General features: G+C 43.1%; 1 protein-coding gene across 3 annotated transcripts in view; it reads left to right on the forward strand.

Annotated features, from left to right (window-relative positions):
- The first annotated feature begins 296 nt into the window (after nt 1-296).
- nlgn2a (neuroligin 2a) overlaps nt 297-24,234 on the forward strand; it is a 165,510-nt gene continuing 141,572 nt past the window's right edge. For all 3 annotated transcript variants that reach the window (XM_076034040.1, XM_076034038.1, XM_076034041.1), the window contains exon 1: nt 297-619. The gene's annotated coding sequence lies outside the window, so the exon portion shown is untranslated. The remainder of the gene's footprint in view (nt 620-24,234) is intronic.

Genomic DNA, 24,234 nt, shown 5'->3' on the forward strand with positions numbered 1-24,234 from the left:
ATCTTTTTTCCCCAAAAAAATAAAACGCCGCCGAATATTTGTTTTCGCACAGGTGACTGACACTTCCCAGGCGACTCAACACGCACAGATTTGTCCTGCACGACGGCGTCTTTGAGAACTGACATCCTTCCTGATTCGAACCGTGCCGGAAAATTACATTTCTTTTTCTTTTTCTTCCCCCCCCCCCCCCGCTTGAAATCGAGTAGAGGCGAGCCGAGTCAAACCGAGCCGAGCGTGTCAGCTCGCATTGGAAACAGTAGACTAACCTGCTGTGTGGAATGCGGTATAACGCTTTCATTCTTCGGTTGCGGCCGTTTTTTTCCTTTTAATTCAACATCCACTTTGATCGTCTCCAGTCATGAAGTCCCACCTGCTGGCCCGGCTGGATTGAACTGAACCACTGCAACCGGAAGGACTCCGTTTTCATTTTTTAAGGTTTATCTCGCGCCCCCCCCGCCCCCCCCCTCCACTGTTTTATTTTTGTTTCTGTGCCTTGAAAAATATCCGCCAGCGGTGGCAGGGTCGGCGAAGAGGACACGAGGGACAAGGACGGAACCGCAGGAGAAGGCATCGGAGGGATCCGGAACCACAGCTGCATCAGTGGGTGACAAATTAACAGGTAGGCTGGAATTGAGGCTGCACCGCTGAATTCCCGTCGAGTGTTGGCATCCCTGGGAAATTTTTAAGTGGGCAATCAAAAACCTCGCAGCAGCTCATGGTCTATATTTTTCTTTTAATCGACATCTAATTTACGAGAATATGTTATCCTATCATCATAAGAGGCATAGTTGGAAACAAAAGTTTGATTTAATTTGTGGAATATATTATTTTTTTCATTTGCCTGCATAACTCTTAAAACCATTCTTTTGGCTTTTGTAAGGCTGAACAACAGCCCATTCAAATAGATGTCTAAAAATAATATGTGCTTCAACAGTTCTTACTCTGTTGACGCACACACACACACACACACACACACACACACACACACACACACACACACGTGAAAGAGGTGCTTCATGCACACCACAAATTGCTGCTTTTTTGTAACAACACAGGCGAAGCATCCTCGTTTCCATTAATGAGAGCATGGACTGGGGGCTCCTCTGCTGGAATGAGACAGAGGCTCCTATTCAGTCGGGCTTAACTCTATCTGACTACGACAGATATAAAGCATTTTATTCTAAGCTTGACGCCCAGCACTGCTCATATCCCAGCCTAGTCCTCTAATTGTGTAGCGTATTGATATAGGAAAGAATTGTATCAGCTTGGAAGGGGAATTTGATTAACACTGAATTTAAAAAATAACGCCCACACACACACGCTCACAAAAGACTGCTTTCAACACGTTGAACCCCCCTTCAACTTAATAAGAGCATATTTTGGTGTGGTCTTGTCGCTGAAAAGGGGCAGGAAACGCTCTCGCCATGAGAGCATATTCTCCTAAAAGCTCCCAGCCACACACACAAATACATGCTGCACACACAGCATGAAGAATGGGGCGGGCGCATTTATATGCTGCGGCTGCTGTTGTGGGGCATTCGGATCGGCAGGGCCTGCTAGATGATAGAATTCAGCAGGGACAAGAAGACCTCTGTTCTTATCTGCGCCTCTCCCCTGCTCAGTCCTGGCCCGCCTGGGCTTCTCTGGCTGGTTTTAGGCAGCCGTAGCCGTCCGTGTAGCCAGATAGGGGGCACCTCTTCCGACGGCAGGGAGCATTTTAACAGGAGCAGGGTGAAAAATGTGCCACTGTCTTTTGCGAAATAGATGTTGTCGCTAAGGAGCTGCTATTCATCCCGGTTGTGGCGGGCAAGAAAGTTTTAAGACCTGTTATCTCATTGGTTCTTTCATCTCAGACATACATTTTCAGGCTTTTCTTTACCTGATATATTTCAGCGCGTTCTTCCACCTTCATCAGAGTGTCACGTGATGTTGGTGTGTGACTCGTCTTTATCAGCTGGTGTTTATTGAATGCGCGACCCACCACCAGCTGATAAGGACGGGTCACACACCTACATCATGTGACACTCTGATGAAGGTGGGAGAACAGGCCAAAACATGTCAGGTAAAGAAAAACCTTAAAATCAATGTCTGAAATAAAAGAACCAACAAGATAATTTGTAAGGAAAAACAGAATGAATTTAATTCACCTGTTACTTTTAAGACCTGTGAAGACATCTAGGGATGCTTAAGATGGCAATGGTATTGCAGTGTCGAGAGTGATTGCAGATGTTTTTTCTGCACGCCAGTAATGTGCACACAGAACAATTAATGAGTGAGAAAAATGAGTTTGGAAAGCATTTTGTCGCTTTGATTAGGCAAGACCTTAATTCACTTGATGTCAACAGCAGCACAAGACAGGAGGGAGTAAACACTTCCGACATGCAGGAGTTTTTATTTCCCTTCCCTGCCTTTTTTGGCAACTGTGCACTGATTTAACATCTGCCATTCAAAGTTTTATAGTGTTATAACTTCAGCTTAAAAGCTGTTACTTTGAAATGTTTGGGTGAAAAATGCACTTTTTTTTAAAAAAATTTGCAAACAACCTAAAGACTATGTGAAACTGTAGTTATGTTGCGATTAATGCTGCACACAAAATGAGGGCTCCTACCACACTATGTTTCCATTTTTATATTCTAAATACAAAGTCTTGTAGTATACCTTGAAATTCTAAGCATTGGTATCCATTTCATCCATGCTAGATGCATAAAGGCACAACTACATACCCTCCCTCTAGTGTAGGATGCTGCAAACAAATAGTACAAATAGTACAAGTGGATACTTCAGTGGAATGATGGCTTCCTGCTGGACTTGCTATGCAGATAAGAAGTGCTGGTCAGTCTTGTTTTCAAAATAGTCATCACAATCACACCATTCCTTTTCTTACTTCCCGACTCACTGTGGATGCATCAGTGACAGCCTGTCCACTCAGTGTGCTGGGTTGTTTTCTGACTGTGCTGCTAATTTTGGGCAAGAGATGTCAGCTCTGTTAAAAGAAGAAGGTAAATGAATAAAAATCCAGAGAATGAAAGCAGCTCACATGTTGACGCGAGGCTCATCTGACAAATGCTGGTAAAATAAGCTGTTTGTTTTGCAAAGTTGAGATCAATTAGTCAAGCCAAGGCTGGCTGAGCAAGTGGGTCCTGAAGGAGGCACTGTTCCTCAAATCTCCCCACTGTTACCAGGAGGGGTGGATGGAAACAATGTGTGTCAGTCTTTGAAGGTTCTGAAACGAGTTTTCTCGGCTGCATCGTCTCATTCCCCTAACTGGGAAAGCGTGTTTTCCATTTGTCAGTGAGGGACCGGATTTAGCAGTTATATATTTGATGAAATATTGAATAATTGTGTGCAGACGTCATACAGATTTGTTTTGAAAAGGCAGCGGTGCGCACATTGCATGAATATTTATGGGAGAAACAAAGTATGCCATCCTTGGAATACCTGCTACAAGTGGAGTCATTAATGGATGGCACTGCAGCAGATGTTGCTTTCCTGTTTCAAGCTTGGTAATTTACAACAAGATTTTCAAAATGGGAATATACTTCCACTCCTCATGCTAGTATGAGATGTAGGCCGCCACATCTGCACGACTCCTGTATTGGCTTTATTTCCCATCCATTTATTAACTGGATCCTCCTCTCCACTCATTTTTGCTAGACTAATATACGCAATGGAAATTTAGGATCCTATGTCATTGCCATGAAGTATGGATGCCCAATTTCTGCAAAGATTTTCAAATCCTCAAACTGATTTCTTTTGCCCAGAAGGTATTTGTCTGCTCTGTTATGCATCTGAGTGGGACCAATCAAGGAAACATCAAGTCTATCACTACAATAAAACTGACAGAGACAGGCAAAAGCAAAAATTAGTTATACATTTTGATTTAGGGTCATAAAGGGGCAAATATATTGAAAAATCACGTGCATTTCAGGGACACTTTAAGGTCCTGTGATGTTGCAACACACCCAGAAAAGGGATGGGAATTGTGTTACAAACTCATTAGTGCATCATTGACCTTAGTCCTGCAATCTGACAAAACATTTAACTGCTGGCTTTATTTAAATTCCAATGAATCATTTTAACTTTTAAATTTGGAGGACCAGAATTAATCAGGGAAAATGAGAAAAGCCAGGAATAAGCATGTCTGAATGACTTTGTGCATGTGCCTCTCGGGAATTTGCCTTTGCAAAACGGGAAGGCAATTATTTGCAGACACATGCAGTCCCATCCCAAGTGTTGACTTTTGTGACGATTGCTCTTGCATCCTTAAATATAAAGATTTCTTTTCAAGATTCTGTTCTGTTGTTTTGGATTGCCTCCTTCGTGCATTTCCACTGAGCGGTGCGTTTTTAAGATTATTCTATAGTGTTGGCCTCCCCACTGCGGACCCCTGCGCTCCTTTGTATCAGCCTGTTGAATTATATATTTTTTTTCTTTCTGCTGAACAAAGTGAATAGGTTACAACTATTACTTAGTTGAAGGCAGTTCTCATTCACCTGTCTGTCTCTCCGCATTTCCCTCTACATCCTAGTATATTGTTTCTCCCCTGCATCGTTTGCTCTTACGCTCCCACAAAAAGAATCCTGTTCTTGTCCCCCCGGTTTATCTTCAAACCCTCACATTGTCCGTCAGCCTGTGGCGAACGGCCCTATGGTGTCCCCAGTTGGCCTCGTTAAGGTGAGATCAAGGTCAAACACTCTGACAAAGTTCGATTGGGAAAAATCTGATGTTTGCCTCTTAAATCTCTTGCAAGCGAGCGGCAGCAGCCCTCATATCAACACCCTTCCCATCTCCTGCCAGATGCAGGCTGACCACTGGCCAAGATCAATGCACATTTTCTTCTATTTTCTTCAAAGAGATAACAGCTAAAGGAAGTCACAGAGACACTGAGAAACCACCCAGAACGCCTGGAGGCCAGCTCTCAACAGCTCCCGCCAAGGCTTGACAGCGCAGTCGAGGGATACAGCTTGAATTGTGTTCTGACAGTTGAAAAAACGCAAATATTAAAACCCCAGCAGAGTGTTTTTTTTTTTTTTTTTTTTTTATTAAACATATAATTCCATTTGTAAATGTGACGCAAGTCCAGACTGGGATTTTCCGCCTTTACATTGCATAGCCTGTCCTGGTTAGAAAGTATGATACAGATTTGATGGAATCAGCTGCACTGGAGTCAGCAACAGCCGGGATTAAATACATCCTGCTTTCCAGCCAATCAGATTGACTGATGGTCAGAATCCATGCTGCTCTGAGCGCCGCGGCTCATCCCTTCCACAACCTGAGTGACTTCCCTGGATTTCTCTCATGCATCCGAGGGAATTCTACCTGCGTGCTTTGTTTTTGGCCTTAATACCCATCCAATCCTTTTCATACTGCGGGGATTTCACACACAAATCTCATTGCAGCGTAACTTTGCGGATTAATGCTGTTATTCTTTACAGTCCCGCGCTTTGTTTCATTTTGCCACCGATGCGGATGCAGAGAGATACAATTGCAGCATTGAGTTATGGCACGGAGAGCATCTCAAGGTCAGGAGCAGCCGCCTAGCTCGCAAGTGGCTCACAGTAAACACCCGGCATCACAAACAAGCCCTGGGTCTGGGGGTCCACAGACAGGCAGGTAGGAGAGCTGCAATGCCTGCCCTCTTAGCCAGGACACACAGGGAGAGAGGAGGAGAGGATGTGCTCTGCAAGTCAAGTGACCACGGATGACACGAGCAGAGAAGTAACAAAGCTCTGTGTGCCGGCAGAGAAACAGAATAAAAGTGAGATGAACGCCACGATGTTTGGCTCCATCTCTGTTCAGCCGGACTAACATGTGCTTTATTGCTGCCAGTTCCCTTCTCCTGCAGACACATTAGCATGTGCTGACACACCACCGCACATATTGGTATGAGCTGTCAGCTGGGGCCCTAACGACTAGGTAGTGGGAGACCAGTTGAATGGTAATGTGGACAAAGGAAGCAGCAGCGGCTGTTGGCCAACACGCCTAAGTGTTGTCTCTGTGGCGACACTGTATTATGATAAGGGCTGTTATGAAACACAAAATAATTCAGCTCACAGAGTGCACAGCCACAGTCAAACATAATGAGCTTCCATGGCAGCCAGTGGCTGTCCTGTCATCTGGGTCTGCTCTTTATCCATTTGATGCTCACCTGTTTAAAAAAGACGGAAAAAAAAAAGAGACACGACTTTGTTCCCGTGTTTGGGTTGAAGGCATAGCCCGAGCTGTCACCAGGCGCTGCTGTCTCTCTCTCAGGAGTCACTACTGCTGTTCGGAGTTGTGCCCGGAGGAGTTTTGGATGAGCTTTTTTCAGCCACACAGTCACTTCCCGCCACTCGCCGCAAACAAAATTTGTCAGCGAGCTGTGCGTGTTGTGTGGGCGCTCGCATGCGTGTACCTCCGCCGTGTCAACCTCTTCAACTTTACTCTGAAGAACTGAGCCTCTACCCTTCTAACCGTAACAAATTCAGGTTTTTCAAGCATTTCCGTGTGTGCTGTCGAGCTCTAGCTGATGCATTGTTAGGCTGCCGGGCTTTAGCTGTCGCGACAGCGGATGTTAATGAAAAGAGTAAGCCTATTCTTACATAGTGAATTAGGATGTCTCTTCCCTGACAGGCCTGCACTAGATTCCGGATACGTGCGGATCTGTGCTAGTGTGTATTTCTGTGCGTGTGTGTGTGTGTTTTTTCTGTTTTAGGGACAAAAACGGAGGCATGACAGTGATGAATGAACAGCAAAATGGCAGCGTTACATGTTGCTCTCTCATTGACGCCCAGCAGGCAATGATCATCACCGTTAATGTCACAATCAGCAAAGAAAACACTATCCTTGAGGATGATCACGCTCATTTTTGCCTGCACACGGCATTGATAGGCGCCGCTTTTGTGTGCTCACCAAAGAGCAATTGCCTCACAATCATTTTGCCTGCTTTCCCCATCAGATTCACTCTTAATCAAGGGAGCTCTTCCCTTTTTCACTTAGGAGGCTGGATGTGCATCTGTCATGCTTCAGCGGGAACAATGACTTTTGGTTAACATCATCCGTCTGTGCCTCTACACACTTTGTCTCAAGGCTGAAACAATTCCTTCACCAGGAAAGGTAGTAGGATAAAGCGGACAAATTTCTAATATGTGTTTGTCACTCCGCGGGGAAAAAAGGAAACACATGATTAGCTATTGCTTTTTTTTTTATCTACTCATACAGGTATTCTTCTACATTACTAGAACCTAGAGTGTAATTGTACCCACTTTTATTGAGCACATATTTCAGGTTCAGTCAGGATGCAGCATCCAGAGTCTAAAAATGACTCATCTTCTCTGAACAGTGTCCTTCATTTGTCCTATCTCACGGTTAGGAAGGTGTGAGGAATGGAACGAAAACAATGTTGAGTATAAGGATGGAGATTTTGTGTAAAAAAAATGTTTTCAGATGGGAAGATGAAATGTTTGGGGCTTGTCACCTTAATTAGTCAGGGAAAGGCAGTGTAACCTTGCTCACATGCTAGAGCTACAAGCTAATTGGTTGTTGGGGGTGGGTGTGTGGGGGTACATGCTTGTGTGTGCGCTGCTTTTTCGATGGCAGGATGTGGAGGTGTGGGTGTTTCTGCAAAAACACAAAGGCTTAGGGATGTGGGGTGGGGGGGCACCCAGTGCTCCCTTGGCGACGAGATGAAACAATCTCCTTCCATTAGGGTTTAAACTCCAGAGAAACGGATGTATGATGGGGAGTAAGAAACGGGGGCAGTGTTAGGAAAGGCAGCGAGTCAGCAGCTTTCCTGGCCTTGTTCAGCCCCCTCCCACCTCCCATTAAATGCTCTTCTTTTGTGAAGATTAAAATTCTCTCTTTTTTCCTTTCTTGCTGGGGAAACGGACATCAAATTTCACATGTTGCAGAGGGTTGATATGTACGCATGTGCCATTCCTCCATCCATGATCCTGCTGACAGTAAATATCTGGATTGATTTTCCAAAGGTCTCTCCAAGACTGCTCCATGGATTGTTCTCATGACATCTTATTTTGCAAGACTTTGACAAATCCAGACGAGGTGGTGTGCTATTGATTCAAGCAGGTGAGCCAATTCATAACCATCACTGACATGAAGCCAGACGAAATTATCGGATGGCCCCAGTCAATTAAGTTAAGTACACAAGTGAATTTGACTCCAGATTGTAACCTCTCCTCTTGTCACCCTGCAACCCTCCATCCATTTGCAGATCCATCCCTCCCCCTTTCTTCTTAGTCACTGGCTATTTAGACAAGTCCATGCCCTCTCCATTTTCTCCCCTCTTCACTCCATTAACCCATTGATCAGGATGCTCATAAATTAGTACACTGGAGAGGCCCTTTATGTAGCCTGCTCCCGTTTTCTCACACCCTTTACCCAAAGCTGTTTGTCCTCTGACCCCGCAGTTTCAGCCATGTACACCGGACCAATCTCAGCCTCAATATAATTGTCAACCAAGGTCCAATAGGGTTTTTTTTCCCCATGTGTCCATCCGTCAGTGACTTTTAGATTTATTTTGGACTAATAAAAACTGGAGAGCGTGAAAGTGGGGAGGAATTACTGCAAGTCAAGTAGGGAGCATGAATTTGGGTTGAGGTCAATGCTGCTCTTGTCTACCCCCACCCCTCAAAAACGTCATTAGACTCTAAACAGCTCAACCTTTTCATGGCAACCCCCCTTGTGCCTGCAAATGTTCCCCGCTTCCTTCCGTCTCTCTCGTTCTCCCTCTCTTGCTCTCTGTCTGACCTGTTCTCTAGAGCATGGTGCCCGGTGCCTGCTCTGGGATTTGCCCAATTAGAAGGATCTATGAGCTCATTATGGAAGGGGGGCCCATCCAACAAACTCCTCCTTAACATCCTGTTGCCTCTTTCTTTAATTTCTGTTCCTTCCTCTAATGCCCCCGTTTTTTTCGATTTGCATGTAATCTCCCAATGGGTTCCGCTCTCCCCCGAGCCTTCACCACAACCTGTTCCATTGTTTGTCCCCTTCATTCACTGTACCTTCCGTCTTTTAGCCCTAAAATGTATTTTTTACTGGACTAAAGGCAACAGGTTTTTACATAATATATTAGTTAGAAGTTGATCTGCACTAGTCATGCACTTTAGCAGCAGATATCTATTTGCATGTATGCTTGTCTTTTTTACATAAGAGAAACCTCTACAGAAAAGAGCATAGCAGCGTAGCATTAGCAGATTTGCCATGATGGAGCCCGGGTGATCTGGACTCAAGGGAAATATACAACTGGCAAAGTGAGCCAAGTTCCCTCTTTGTCTCTTTGAGTCCTGAACACTGTGAGGCTTTAACCAACATTTTTTTTTTTTTTTTATCTCATTAGCACCAGAGGCAAGAACAAAAAAAGCCAATCAGGTGCCATATCTTTGCTCGCTTCTTTTTATAGAACTGTGATGCTTTGTTGTACTGCTTTATCTACAAGGACATTATTAAAATATAAGAGAGGTTTTGCGAGGTATGACGAGTACAGCTTTGGTATGGGGTCTTCACGTAATCTGTTGATATGTGTATCTGTCCACATTCCCATGTCCCATTTTGTCACCTTCTAGATGTGTCTGTCAGACTTTGTGTATAAAGTGAATGCGAGACCACAGTAGCTTTTATTACCTGCTTGGTTTGAGAGGTTGAAGCACTGTGGAGGTGAGCTGCCCTCATTTTGTTGTCTGGAGACATTGTGTCGTACGCTGCAAGACTGTCAACTCCTGTACACTTAAGTGGCTCTCACTGCTCACCCAGTCACGCACACATCCACAGAAAAGGCCGCACACGCACACGGACACACACACGCACAGGTTTTCTTGCCTCGGGCACATTTGACTCTTCCACAGCTACATGACAAAAGTAGGTATGTTTTTAGTAATAATTGCAACAGCCACAGCGCCCCCTCTCGCTCCTGTGTCTTTTCTCTGGGGAACAGTTTCAACGCTTTTCAGATTTCAAGGTCAGTCAGTGCAGATAGGGATGTTGGTGTCAAAGCTAGGTGGAGTACACATTTTACTCTGCTGTCTCTCAGTGGAATAGTTCCCAGTGGTTTTACAACTCAAGGTTGGTGATAATACTGCCACACAGTGCTGGGCTGGAGAGGAAGGTCCAAGAATTAATCACAATCTCAGCTCTATCCCGAGAGTACAAGGGGACTACAGAGAAATCAGCCACAAAGTCTTCATTGCTTTTGCATAGTTAGACAAAAAAACCATCTTACTTACAATCATGTTTGACTGAGATGGCAGTCAGTTGGAGCTCTGATTATTCAGAGCTTGTGTGGTCTGGCTTTGAAATAGAAAAGCATTTGCTACACAGATTTATATCTCTGCAGTGCAATAGTGTATGCAACATTCCCATATTTTACTACACAACTTTCGGTGCCAAACATTTATTTATTTAAGTGTGGTGTTAAGAGTTTATTACCACAATGCTGCACCAGGAAAAGTATATTGTTTGGTAAGAGAGGTTGCAAGTTCTCTTGACACATTTTAGAGGCTTTTCAATAACGCATTTACTCTGCTCCATTGGAAATGTTGTGTAAGGAAGTTTTATCTTTAACTCAAGGTGCTTTGAAACCTGGACTCATTTGCTTTGTAGTGCAATGAAATAGATGAATTGTTCTGAATCAATCTGCTGACGCTTAAAAAAATTAAGTCTGCATTTCCATTAAGGGATTTGAATTTGTGAATTAATTAGGTCTTGTAAAATGTAGCTGCCTTATAGGCAGGTGTCATGTAGGCTACCAGAAGATGTAGAGGAATGGAGAGAGGATTTCAGGAATTACTGTCAATCAGACATTATGCAAATATGCTCATGGGTCAGCTGCCGTTGGCTATAAGAATTACTCCTCTTAGATGCAAACAACAGAAATGGCTCATTGGCCAAGTGAGTCGTGTAGTTGCTAAGTCAGAGTTTATTCAGCAAACCTATTCCCGTTCAACATTTTGCGCACCAGCTATGAAAGACAAAAAACAACTCAAAAGAGCACACTATTTTGCAGATTAGAACTTTTTTTTTTTTTTATTTCAAATGTTCCTCTTTCAATAAGTTTTCAGATGCATATATGTTCCAAATGCGATTTAAAAGGCTTTATGGAAATTCATTGTGTAAGCACTGGAAGAAGATCCTTTTCATATCTTGGCTACCTTGTGTAACATGCGTGGATTTTTAAAAGCCGAACTTTGGCACCTACTGAACCTTAATCCCCACCCTCATCCTCAAAATGGAAGCGGTGAAGTACTTGTAAATTATGACTTGCATTCAGTCATGATCATAAATGTCATTTCGGCTGGCTCAAAACCGCAGCTGCAAGTAATTCCTATCAGACCTGAGGGAAGGGCACTTATCACTGCAGTGTCTATCTTTGTAGCTCCCTCTTGTACCCTGTATATGTCAGGATATGAATTTCTGAAATGTCTGAGACCACCTCGTTGCACTATTTTCTTATATATTTTCTTTTTCAATTTGATCCTGCTCTTTTTATTTTATTTTATTTATGTGCAACTTTAAAAGTACCAAGAGTTTCGTTTCGGTACCAGCAGTAGTTTAAGAGTTTAGCTCAACTTCTACCTCCATGCCACCTGTCACACTAAATCAAAAACAACATCCCCTCCGTCATGCCACCGCTAACTGATGTGTGATGGGTACAGACCTTGGAACAAAGTAGGAATCATCATTCACTCGGCTGTCCGTGTCTGTGATGGAATAGCTGCCATGGTGCAGGACTGTTATCGGATCTTTGCATCCCATTATGGATGACAAGCACAGCACCGGGCACACACAAAGAGGTTTGGCCACACTGAAAAATACAGGATAGCATCGAGCAAAGAGAAGCAAAAATGAGGCATTAGATTTAAAATTTGATTCAGTCATGGGACGGATTTGCATTCGTGTGGGCTACATATGTGTGTGCGCCACACTCGGCATCTGTCACAGGTTTGCACGCAAACATAATTGGCAAAGAAAAACAGCTAGTGGATGCTTCACGCTCCTCCACGGCGCAGCCCAGCAATCTCAGCACTTCCGCGTGGCCCCTTTTTGGGAGCAAAGATAGCAAGATTTATTTGAACACACACTGATGGCCGTTTGCGCACTCTGCACAGCTGCACACCTTTGCGGCAGGCAGGATCAATTGAGAATTTTTGAAAGGAAATGTACTGGAAATGCATTCAGACACATGAGCCCACACACGCTGCACATATTAAATGCACTCACGCGCAAACTGTATTGAAATATTGTATGATCAAATTACTCTACACATGTCATATACCTGCTATACGACACATACATACATACACAAATGGCTCTCGCATCATACACTCACTCCTCACGGCTCATAAACGATCCAGCTAAGCTCTGTGAGGGGAGGAACATCAGTGTGTCACGATCTTTTCTTGTCAAACACGCTGACAATTTTCAAGCCTTCTGCCAGCGCGATCAACAAGACCATAAGTCTTTGTTGCATGTATGTATATATATATATATATATATATATATATATGTATATATATATATATATATATATGTATATATTTATATATATATATATATATATATATATGTATATATTTATATATATATATATATATATATATATATATATATATATATATATACATATATATATATGTATATATACATATATATATATATATATATATATATATATATATATATATATATATATATATATATATATATATATATATATATATATATAATCATTCATTTCAAAATGTGGCATTCGCTAACTGGAGATTGAATCTCTAAAAAGCATGACCTTGACAGAAATAATAGAGCAGGTTAGAGGACATTTTTAACTATAATTACATTGATGAATGGTTTTCTCTGGATTGGTTGATTTGACATTAACGACTATTTTATACACATTTCCATCCTCAATAAATGGATCAGCTCCACGCCAATCACAATTCCCTGGTGTATGCAGGCAGTCAGTGCTACATAATGTATGCATTTAAATGCATTCACAATGACTTAGGCTTCTGTTAAACTTTCTGATCCATTTACCCTCATCTTCATCCCTCCAGTGCCGCTCCTATTTGTGTTGGCAGGCTCCAGGCCAGGCAGGTGTTGCAGAGAGATTATATTTTTTCAGCTCTTCCTGTGCACAGGTGGACACAGACACTCCAAGCAAGACATCACCGCTCCCCAGGCGATTCTCCCATTCACCTACCCAGATGTTGTGACTCTTGCAGGATTTAGGGTTGTGTGCACATGCTTATGCTCCCATGTGGGGTTTTGGGTTCATGTTCTTGTTTAAATTCGCAAAAAAAAAAAGCAGAATACTTACTGTTTTATCTGTGCAGACGCTGTGCAAATTGCGTCTGTCTTACGCTTAAAGACTGTTACGACACTGATTTAAACAGCTGGTTATCAACCTATTTTCAGTAGGCACATTTTGCTCCGTCACATTGTGTGGTATACATTTTTTTTCCCCAACTGCACATAAGTGGAAGTAAACATCCTATAGGCTACATGTTTATCTGCAGCTGAATGCAGCGCGTGAACATTGCGATTCGCAGCACCCGGCTGATAAGGAACAAAGCGCGTTCTCGAGCGTGGCTGGTCTTCAAAGACAAGACACCTGGACTGCATGCGCAGATGCGTGTGTACATTTATGCATGTCAACGACGTGCGATGCGCAGATTAGACGCCTATTCCAATGATACGGTCGGCTTTTAGTGGGTGACATGGAGCTTGACTGATGCTGTCGCTCGGATGCAAAGGATTATCCCATTACTGAGACCTGGACGTTAGCACTCAGTCACTCACCTCAGGGAAGCACAGAGGGAGAAAGAGAGAGAGAGAGAGAAGAGGAAAAATAGGATGGTCACGTGGGGGGGAGAAGGGAAGGAGGGGCTGAATGGGGGAGAGAATAGGGGGGGGGGGAGTGATAGTAATGGAAAAGGGAATGAGAGGGATATAGCAGAGTGGGTGCATAAAAGAATGCTCTGAAAGAGCTGGTCGGAAGTAAGAGGCCAGAGGATAAAATTAGAATGGAGCAAAAAGTAGATAGCAGCAAGAGAAACCAAGACAAGACAAGGGGCGGCAGGGGTTGAGGCTGCAACACCACATAAAAGCCGATGATGAAGATTTGATGGTGTGGCTGTGAAGGGAGGGAAAAGAAGGGAGATGGAGTGCATTAGGGAACAAAACCATGAATGATGCATCAAAGAAAATCCTCTGTGAATTATTGGAACCAGGGGTTTCAGCGGTGGAGCAGCCTGAAAAGGGAATCTTATGAAAAATAAAAAGTTGGAAGGAGGGGAGATTGGCAACAAAATAGAAATGGTAGATCAGCGAGGAGACGGCGAGGGGATGGGAGAGGGGGTGAGATTAGATCCAACCGAGAGGGCTTTTTCTTGCATTGTGTGACGCCGCGGGATGACTAGGTTGGTTTCCGTCACCTTGTTTTTGTACACACTTTGAAGCCTGGCAAAGGAAATGCTAAACTTTAAGAAAAAAATCATCTCACCTGCAAAGATTCCTTTTTTTTGCTTCATCTGAGGAGGTTTTCGACTCTTTGCGAGGGAGACTTAGCGCAGAAATCAGCAGGTTGAAAATACATTTGAGGATTGACAAACTTGGCGTCGCGATGGTGATCGCCAAACTGCCCCGAATAGATCCAGCGACACCTATGCTTAGATAACAATTGCAACTCGGCCAACTGAGTGCAGCTCCTGCATATCTCTCTTCAGGCCGACAGCCTGCCAAGCTGTACATCGGTAGGGCGACAAACAGAAAGGAAAGGCCGTTGATGAAAACGGTGGACGGGTCATTATTCTATCAACCTCTTTCCACCGCTGATTGATCCACTGATCGCACACGCACGCGCACACGCACACCCACACCCACACCCACACGCACAGGGGGCAGTGGATGTTGAACCTGCATTGATTTGATTGGGGTCCTGTCTGCTCCTGAGTTGCCTTGTTGTTTACGAGTTGTGCTCGGCGGTTTACAGCCCGACTCCAGCATCGCCCTTGAGTGCGCCCACGTCACACAGCACCGCCTTCCATCTGCCGCGGCAAATCTGTAAATTTAGGGCTATTATTTTTGTGAACGTGTCAAATTTGAGACTTTAAGAGGACCATAAAGAAACAGTCTAACATACAAGATCATTGCTATTCTTTATGGAGGTCACTTTGCAAACATGACCCTTGCACTGTTGTAAGTTTTATTTATTTATTTTTATTTGTTTATTTTCCCAATTACAGTCCGAAGCTCTCCATTGAAATAGGGGCATAAAACTGTCCATCACTTGTTACGGCTTTGAGAACCGAGGCGGTTAAGAGGGGATGTGTTGGTACGCGCTGTTTGGCCAGTGGCTTCAGGCGCACGTTGACGTTCGTGCGTGTTGAATTCGGATGCGAGCGGGTGTGCGCTTCTGAATTGATATGCAGCTTGTTAACTGCACAGGCTGTTGTTGCATCTTTGCAGCGGCGGGTGAAGCAAGAACGAGAAAGAGAGATATGGCAGCCCGATCTGGTAGGAAAGATAGGTGAGCATATATTTTGGTTGGTAGGAAGGTATGCAACCGCAGCGAAAGTGAAGTGCCCTTAGTAAGCATATAAACACAACTGTATGATTACTGCTGGGCACACACACACACACACACACACACACACACACACACACACACACACTAAGTGCATTCTATATAGAGATGTTGCTGGAAAAGTCAGGAGCAAAACACTGAAGGACAAAATACTCTTGCTGTATTTACAGTTCATTTAATTGTTTTGCCAGTATACTGTTACTTTGATGGATTTGTTAAGATGCATCTTTGACCTTTCTGCTGCTGGAATAAAAGCACTTAAAGATGTGTCTTGGCACCAAAAGGAGCTTTGCGATCCAGATACTAAATTAAAGGTTTGGCCAAAAAAATGTTTGAAAGCAGCTCTTTTCTTCTAAAAAAAAAAGTGATGGGACCTTTTCTCTGAACTATGATGTAATAGCCATTGTCCATATCATTTGTAGATAAGAAACTACATGGAAATTGTAATCTTCTTTTATGAGAAGATGTGCAGTTTTGCAATGACACGTCCATGCTGTAAAAGCATGTCTTGTCTTGTAACATACATATTTTGTTTCTTGGAACATGATTTAGAGAGAAACTGCTTTAAATGTTGCACCATGTCAATGTCCATTATTTTTCCTGCAATGATCTTGGCAGGGGTGTCACAAGCCTGCAGCTCAGGAATTTGTCACTGCAAAAACTAATGCATGCATAACAACAGGTGAGTGATTTGATATTGCTATATCACAAGGTCAGTATTGGCCTTTGGCAACAACAAGCAGGTGCATCTATTGTCTGGAGAGTTATCAGAGCTGTTGACTAACCAACTTTGCGGGAGTTAATATTTACTGTCTGTGGCAGGGGCCATGGGCAAGATCCATTTGGCTCCCAGTTTAGCCAAGAATGCCCCCAAACCTTGTCGTAGGAGTTAAAACTGCCCCAGGTTTTCATTTATATTTTATTATCCTCCAGGTGTTATCAATGTGGTTGCACTAATTACTAAAATGTCAGTGTGAATTGGTCATAGTAACTTGTAGTCTTTTCTGTGATAAAGAAATTGGATGCTTTTAATTTATTTGCATTGACTAGTTAGTTACTAATTGTTACTAACCTATAAAAATAACTAAGCTGTAACCCCAATTTTTCCCGCCAAACATTTTGAAAATGCCCTCAACATTGGGAGTCAACATTGCCGTCGAAACACTTCCTTAATTTCATACCAAGGTGGTGGTAATTCCAGTTTATTCGAGAGGAAAACGTATTAATCAATCATCATCATTGGTTGCTTTAATCGAATATTGTAACGACTACCTTTTTGAAATGGGGAAATCCCTAGCATATACGTAAAGTGAATGACATTGGTATCTTAAAGTTTAGTATTACTCAGTATCATCCTTAAAAACCAAGTTGCTGTGACTGAATGCGAGGTCAGATTGCAGTTGAATTTTGAACATTTCCATGTGTGCTAAAAGTGCTTTATGTGTGTATTCATTTCTACATTTCTGCATGCAGGGTTTTCTTGGTCATGTCAGATATAAAACCCCCTCCAGCGACCATAACTTCGCAAATTTTGTAATTTTGTCATCAAATTTACGCACGGTACTAAAACTGTGCTTCCCATTGTCCTCTACCCCATTTTACTTAAACTGAACAGCCATACTTTGTTTGTCGCTGAGACCTAGCATTTGAGTCCATCATATGTCCCCGGCGGTATCGATACCTCCCTTGTGTTGATGAAACGTAACATCCTCTTTTATTTGAGATAATCCTTGTCATCACACCGTTTGTATTGTCCTTCTGCGCCAGTGTGTGATGTTCAGGTACTGTCAGGTTTATGGATGTCAAACGTCGACAGTGACACTGAAGAAAACGCACGGCAGATGCACATCTGTCTTGCGATTATCCTCTTTCAACTCCAGTGCGAACACGTGCACATGTGTGGGAGCTGTCTGATGGAAAGGCACGTTTCATCTGCGAGTTAAGTGACTGCCAAGAAGGGGATGCTGTTATCTGTCCCCCTCTACCTCCGTCCATCTCCTGCTCCTTACTCCCTGCAAAAGTGACAGTTTAATTTTGTAAATGATCCCTCCCAGCTAAGCGTGTCAGCCATCCGAGAATTTGTCATTTTGGGCCCGTGGAGGCGTCGACGAGGAGGAGGTGCCGGCAGTCGATAGGGAACTGACGTGTCGGGAGAGCTTCGGCCAATGGGGTTCAAGCAATTAGACTCATTACGTGTGCCAATCAGCCGATCTGCTAGACCCTTAGAGGGAACGCACCGCCAGCCGTCTCGGGGGTTTTGCAGTTTACCAAAGGATCAGACTTGGTAATAGATTTGAGATTGAAATGTTCCCAGTCTGAACACAAAATTACCACTATCTTGTGAACATACAGCCATATTGTGACCAAACTGAAATTGTGACACTTAGCAATGACGTATCTCTTGGAATTTGCAAAATTTTCTGTCTTCTATTTAGGAATGTGCAGAATAGAGGAGTGAGTACTTAAGTAATTTTTACAATAACTTTTTATTTATTATGATTATTATGTGCTGGAATTATTGAGACAATGCTAGATATAATGTGGTACTACTGGCACTACTAATCTGCTACAGAATGCTGCTTTCCAAACTGGTAAACACCATGTTGAATAACATTTAACACAGCAAGAAAACACAATCATTTATTGTTTGTGCCAGCTTTGCAGGGTTCATAAAACCATATTGAGACACATTAGGTAGTTTAGTATAAACACAAGTGTCATCTAGTATTGTTTTATAATAGTAGAATGAGAATACAATGCTGTTTAAAAGCTTAATTGGTGGAGGTGGGGGTTAGACAATGGCATATGGTAATTAGTGAGTCAAATTTCATACCATAAAATATTTCAACCTTTTGATGATTTAGCATCCAAAAATGGGAAAAAACATGCTGCATTATGGCCTCTCTCGTCAGGCAGACCTACCTCATTACCCTTTTTATTACCCCAGTATTAATTGTCCTCTTTCTTTGCAAAAGGCAAACCCTCTGTAACTCTGATTATAATGATTGGGCAGTGTTCTTTTTTTGATGGCTTTAGGAGGAGTCTCTCTTGGGGGGTCACCGGCACCCTGGCGCCCACAGCATCCCACAGCATGGAGACAGAAAACTCCAGAGAAAGCAGTTATGTAAGGACAGAAACAACATGAGAAGAGAGCAGAGCGTAGGCTGTTTCTTTCTTCCATGTGTACGGACATGTGCAAAGAACTCCATGATATCTAATTTCAGAAAAGAAAAACAGGCCTCTGAAAAACACGTCTGCAAAGTTTGTCTGAAGTACCATCCCGGAGACCAAAAAAACAAACTCCCTGTTCCAATTCTTCACGAAGCAAAGCTTTGCTCGGCTCTGCTTCTCAGCTCCTGCAGTTTGCAGTTTTGGTGAGTGCAGGAGTCCCCTGGAGGTCATGTCAGATCACGTGCACGAGACAAGTGTCCATACGCATTGACAAATAGATCCAGCAAGCCTTCACAGAATCGCTATCGCATGGCAGCATGGCAAGCATTCGTGGCCGTATCGATACCTGCACAAAGACTAAAACGCAGACACTCCCAAAGGCAACACACAAACACACACTAAACGCCAAACCTGTCGACACACAAGTACCAGAGAAAAGAGTCGCTGAAGCTCCAAATCAAGATGGCCCCCAGTTGATTAGGAGGAAGCGGACGTTTACCTCCTTGTGTTGAGATGATAATGACACTTGTAGTAGCCCCCTCGGCCGCGGCGGACCGCCGTCTGGGACCAGTGAAGAGGAGGCCGAGTGGCTGGTGGGCAGAGGTTCGGCTCTTCAGGTTGATGGGGCTCAGTAATACCAGATGTAAACCTATTGTTAAAAATCTTTGAGCTGTCCAGAGCCGTCCTTTGCTAAATTAGCAGAGCGGAAATGCAGTCTGAAGAAAATGGGTCGAATCAGAGCAGCAGTCAAGAAATCTGGCAACAATTCGACTGGTGCGCTCATTGATTTTCCACTATTTCCTAAACATGCAAGTACCTTTATTCAGTGTCTTCAAGCAAGTTTAATTTGACCTGTCTGTACCAGGAGCAAGTTTGTGGAATTGATTAAAGTAGTATGTGACAGTGTGACTTATTTATTCAACTTTCATTGGGTAGTTAGTTGCCTCAATCAGGGAAACCTAATGAATAAAACTCAAGACCAAAATTATTAGTACCAAAAGTTTTTTTTTTAATGTGGGCAATATGTTCAAACGTCTGGCTTCTTTGAATGTGTTCTATGATTTAAAGGGCTTTTCCCATTTTTTGTTGAATAATTGACTAATTTTACATGCTGTAGTCCTTTTGTTTAATTCCGCTGTCATCCTTTCTACCCGTTTAACAGTTCAAGCAATCATTTTTATGATTCCCTTGTTTTACAGCCCAATGCCCAAGTACAGGTTTCGTTCTGAAATATTGAAAAGGTGTTGTTGTTTTCATACTTTCTTAAAACCTAGTTTTGGGAATATTTTGAAAATATTTTCCTTGGGAAAAAATGTCTCAGATCAATGATTTTATTTTTATACGGCTAATCTCTAAGCCTTTATATTATGTTAATATCAATTTTACGGCTCTGTTAGAGCGCTCTGTCAGTGAGTCATTTTAATTACTCACTCCTCCCCAGACGCTGTATCTTGCATGTCAGAGTGACTTTTCAATTACATCCAAATCTGAGAGAGAAACTTTTTTTTTTCCGGGCTAAGAGCTCAGACTGAAACAGAAAAGGCTTCTTCCATCCCTTGTCAGTGTCAGGTGCTCAATTCTCCCTTCCTCTCCGTCTTCTTGTTCTCCTGACTCAGCATCTTCTCGGCCACATATTACCAATAGTCCCCGTGTCCGTGAGCGGTGTGCGAGAGAGATAAACAGATATTAACCGGGCTTACCATCAGCAGAGCGAACCCTTGGGGATGATGGGGGAGTATATGAGTAGGGCGGGGGATGGTAGCGAAGGTTGGCTAGGCATCGCTAGGCGCTAAAGGGCAGACACCGGTGAGGACAGCGGATGGCTGTTATTGCCAACAAACATTCGAGGGGCTGTGACTGCGGTAATTTGATTGTAGTTTAGTCTGATGGACAAAAAAGGAAAGAACGTCATCTTTTTTTTAAATTCCTGGGCGATAAATGGCAAACAATTTGTTATAATGAGATCATTTACTGTTATTGTCTTTTTTCGGTCGTTAATAATTATTATAACAAACAAATCATCCATTTGGTTAATTTAAATTGTCTTATTGCGTGATTTGGCAATCTATCCCTTTTTCACAACTCAACAATTTTCTATAGGTTGTGTCTTGTTATGTAACTTCTAAATTCTTGTTCGCCAGCATTTGATGCTTAGCAGTTTTGTGGCAAAGCTGTGTTTTGTAATAGTGAAACAGTTGCTGGCAGTAAAACCAAAACCAATTAGCTGATAGACAATAAAATGCTCCATATAGTAGAGAGGAACGACAGAGTTAGCGATAATCGTGAGTGAGACTCTGGGAAAAACAGTGTACACAATCATCAATGGGAATTTATTTAAAGCAACGTAAAGAAATAGTGCAGTCTTCCACTTAGCTCCCTTCATTTTAAACTTGTTGATTAATTTTCAGCAGGATTGTGATGGATGAGTTGTTTGTATTGTGAGATTTGCAGGCCCGTGCAAATTGTTTATTCAAAATAAAAGCCTAATGAGAGAGAGAGAACTGCTTGGCGGAGTACAGTTAGAATGTAAACACAGTCATTACTCTTCCTGGAATCGTCACTGGTGGATGAAATGGAGTCCGAGCTGCGGTCAGCTGGCAGGCAGCCACTCTGTGTTGCTGCACGGCTCCTTCAGCACCCCGCTCGTCTCGCTCTGGCTTCTCCTGCACGTGTTGTTTTATCTAAATCACTGACTGTTTTGTAAAGATGAAAGCAACGAGAGCCCCTGAAAATGACATCCAAGGCATCTAGACTACCTGTCACATTACCTTGTGTTATTTGTATGCCACCCTCTTGTGAGACACAAAGAATTCACAGAAAAGCAATTGCATCGTAAGATGTGGAATCGTCACTTAAAACCTATTTGAAACATAAAAGGAGCGACTTGAACAAGTGCGAATAGATTTATCACAGGCACGCTTCTTTCAGAGCAGAGACGTGTATAGACACACACACACACACACACACACACACACACACACACACACACACACACACACACACACACACACAAAGCTAAACTTTAATTTAAATCAACACTGCACCCGTGTACACCACGACACTCCACTTTTAATAGACCCCGGCCTCTTTATGGCTCCGTGCCTCCTAAAGCCATCAATCCTCTCCCTCCCCTCACTCCTCTATATCTGATTGAAGCTGTGACGCAACCTCTCCGTCTCATCAAGCCTCTGTCTTAGCCCACTTTATCGCCCTCCTTTCCCTGACCGGCCATCATCAGTTTGTTTTACCTCCTTTTTTCCCCCTCTCTCTCCCTTGTCCTCTTGCCTCTTGCTTGTTTTATGCCCTGCCTTGAAGAAGGCTGGAGCCGCAGCAGCAGTGCATGTGGACAGGGATTAGATACAAGGAGGGAGAAAAGGGGGAGGGATGAGTGGAGGGTGAGTCAGAGAGGGAGACCATAGGCGGCAAACAGAAGGAGATGGATTGACTCAGAGGCTGTAAATGGGGTCTGGACAGGACGGATGGATAGAAGCACAGATAGATGCTGAGCCACTGATGCAAGAATAGAAACGGTCTCATGTTGGAGCCAACCCTTATTTTGGTTGTTGTTTTTTTTATTTTTTATTCTCACTAAAAATACCTTTTTCACCAGCCCCAAATGCAATAAAGTAAAATGACATAATCTGCAAGTCATTAGAAACAATTTGCATACTAAAAGTACTTGGTATTAAATGTGAAAAAAAAGCCCAGAGTGTGGCTTTCTGGGGGCCACAAGTCAGTCTCTGTACCAGGAAAATTAATCACACTTAATTTTACGATCTCAGGAAATTAAAACAGCTAATCCCAACAGAGACGGTGTACATCAGGGAAGATACGCTGATCTTGATTAACTGATCACGGAATCTGAAACAATTACAGTTACAGCCGTGTCTGTGTCTAATTCATGTCATTGGATTTATTTAGCATCAATACATTATGCATCAGGGAAAATTAATGACCCGTCATTTATTTCATTATTATTATATTCTTTTCATTTATACAGCCAGACACAATCAATTGTCCAAAAACAGAAAAATGTGTTAAGCGCCGCTTGATTTAACTTTCCTGCTAAAATTCAGGCTTTGTTGTTGCTTCTGAAAATGTTTTGACTTCATGTTTTTGGGGGATGAATAATATCTCACATTTGATGCTTGGGGTTTGCGAGTAGCGCGATGTGCACGTATGTGCAGCAGAAGTACGTCGCAAGACCTGCAATTTCACAAGCTCAGGGCTTCATTGAAATATTCTGTCGGGGTGGCTGGAGCATCGCTCTGCTTTACAAAGGGGGAGAACAAGGTGGTTCTCAGGGAGGGAGAGGTATCAGTGAGGTGATAGGGCACTTTGCCAGTGAGTCAACATATTCTTAAATAGTTGAGCAAACTAAAGAAATAAGATGATGGGGGAGCGGGGGGGAATGAAAGGAGGAGGAGGAGGAAGAGGAGATGATAAGATGAGCTTTTCTCATTATTAATCGAAATCATTGTCAGAATAGAAGCACATGTGATTCTTTGTTTTGCGTTGTGTGGAACCTCTCAGTTGCCATAGTATCACTAACCAGCACTAGATGATACAGCAAAGCACTGATGTGTCAGCCTCTACTGCATAACAGTAGCACATTGCTTGCTTTAAAGTTACATCTTCCCAATTGTACTCGAGCCATCTGGTCTGATTTAAAAATAAATAAAGAAAAAGAGAGAAAGAAAGAAAAAGGGAAATAGACCTAAATGTCCCAGTGACTAGCTTCAGAAAGAACCCTGCGTTTCGGGGGCTCATAATTAAGTTTGACAGCGCTGGGCTCCAGAGGAGCACACTGTCTCGCCTTGTCGGCCAGGGCTGAAATTAGCTCGCTGGATATAAATGAGAAAAGGAATTGTGCACTGCTGCTGTGGAGAAGCACCGTCAGCAGACCCAGGTGGCGTGGATGGCAGAGGTCCCGAGTTGAGAGGCAGCAGGGTCTGACCGACACACCGCAACACCTGGACCCTGCCTCCTGCCTCCCGCCTTCTCGCTGCTCTGAACACTCTCAGACCAATAATCACACTCCCCTGTGCAGCCTCTAAATAACAGTTACCCCACAACTCAGCCTATCCTGCCCCTGTTTTGACTCCTGCACCTTGAGACGCCTCGTAAACTGTCCACCTCTCCATAACCTCTCACTCATTCACTCACTCACTCACTGGTCCAATTTCCCCTTCATAGTGAAACCAGGGGATTAAAAAAAAAAGAAATTGTTAAAATTGATTTGGGTTGAAACAATTTCTATTCATCAGTGAGCAGGGATGATTTAAAATTGATAAGATAAAATGACAATTTACCCCCCCCAATGTGACAGTGTCTAGAGGGAGAACAGGTGGGGTCACACCAAAAATGCAGCCTCAGTCCTTCAGTGTCCTCCTTGTCCAGCCATTAAAATTGCATAACTATCAAATAGTCTGTGTGCCTGTAATTGCTTCAAGTTCCAGTGTATTTTTCTTTTTCAAGCTTTCAAAGTT

The sequence above is a fragment of the Nelusetta ayraudi genome, unplaced genomic scaffold (genome assembly GCF_046127955.1).
Source record: "Nelusetta ayraudi isolate G7.1 ecotype Tasmania unplaced genomic scaffold, CSIRO-AGI_Nayr_v1 ptg000042l, whole genome shotgun sequence".
Taxonomy (NCBI): domain Eukaryota; kingdom Metazoa; phylum Chordata; class Actinopteri; order Tetraodontiformes; family Monacanthidae; genus Nelusetta; species Nelusetta ayraudi.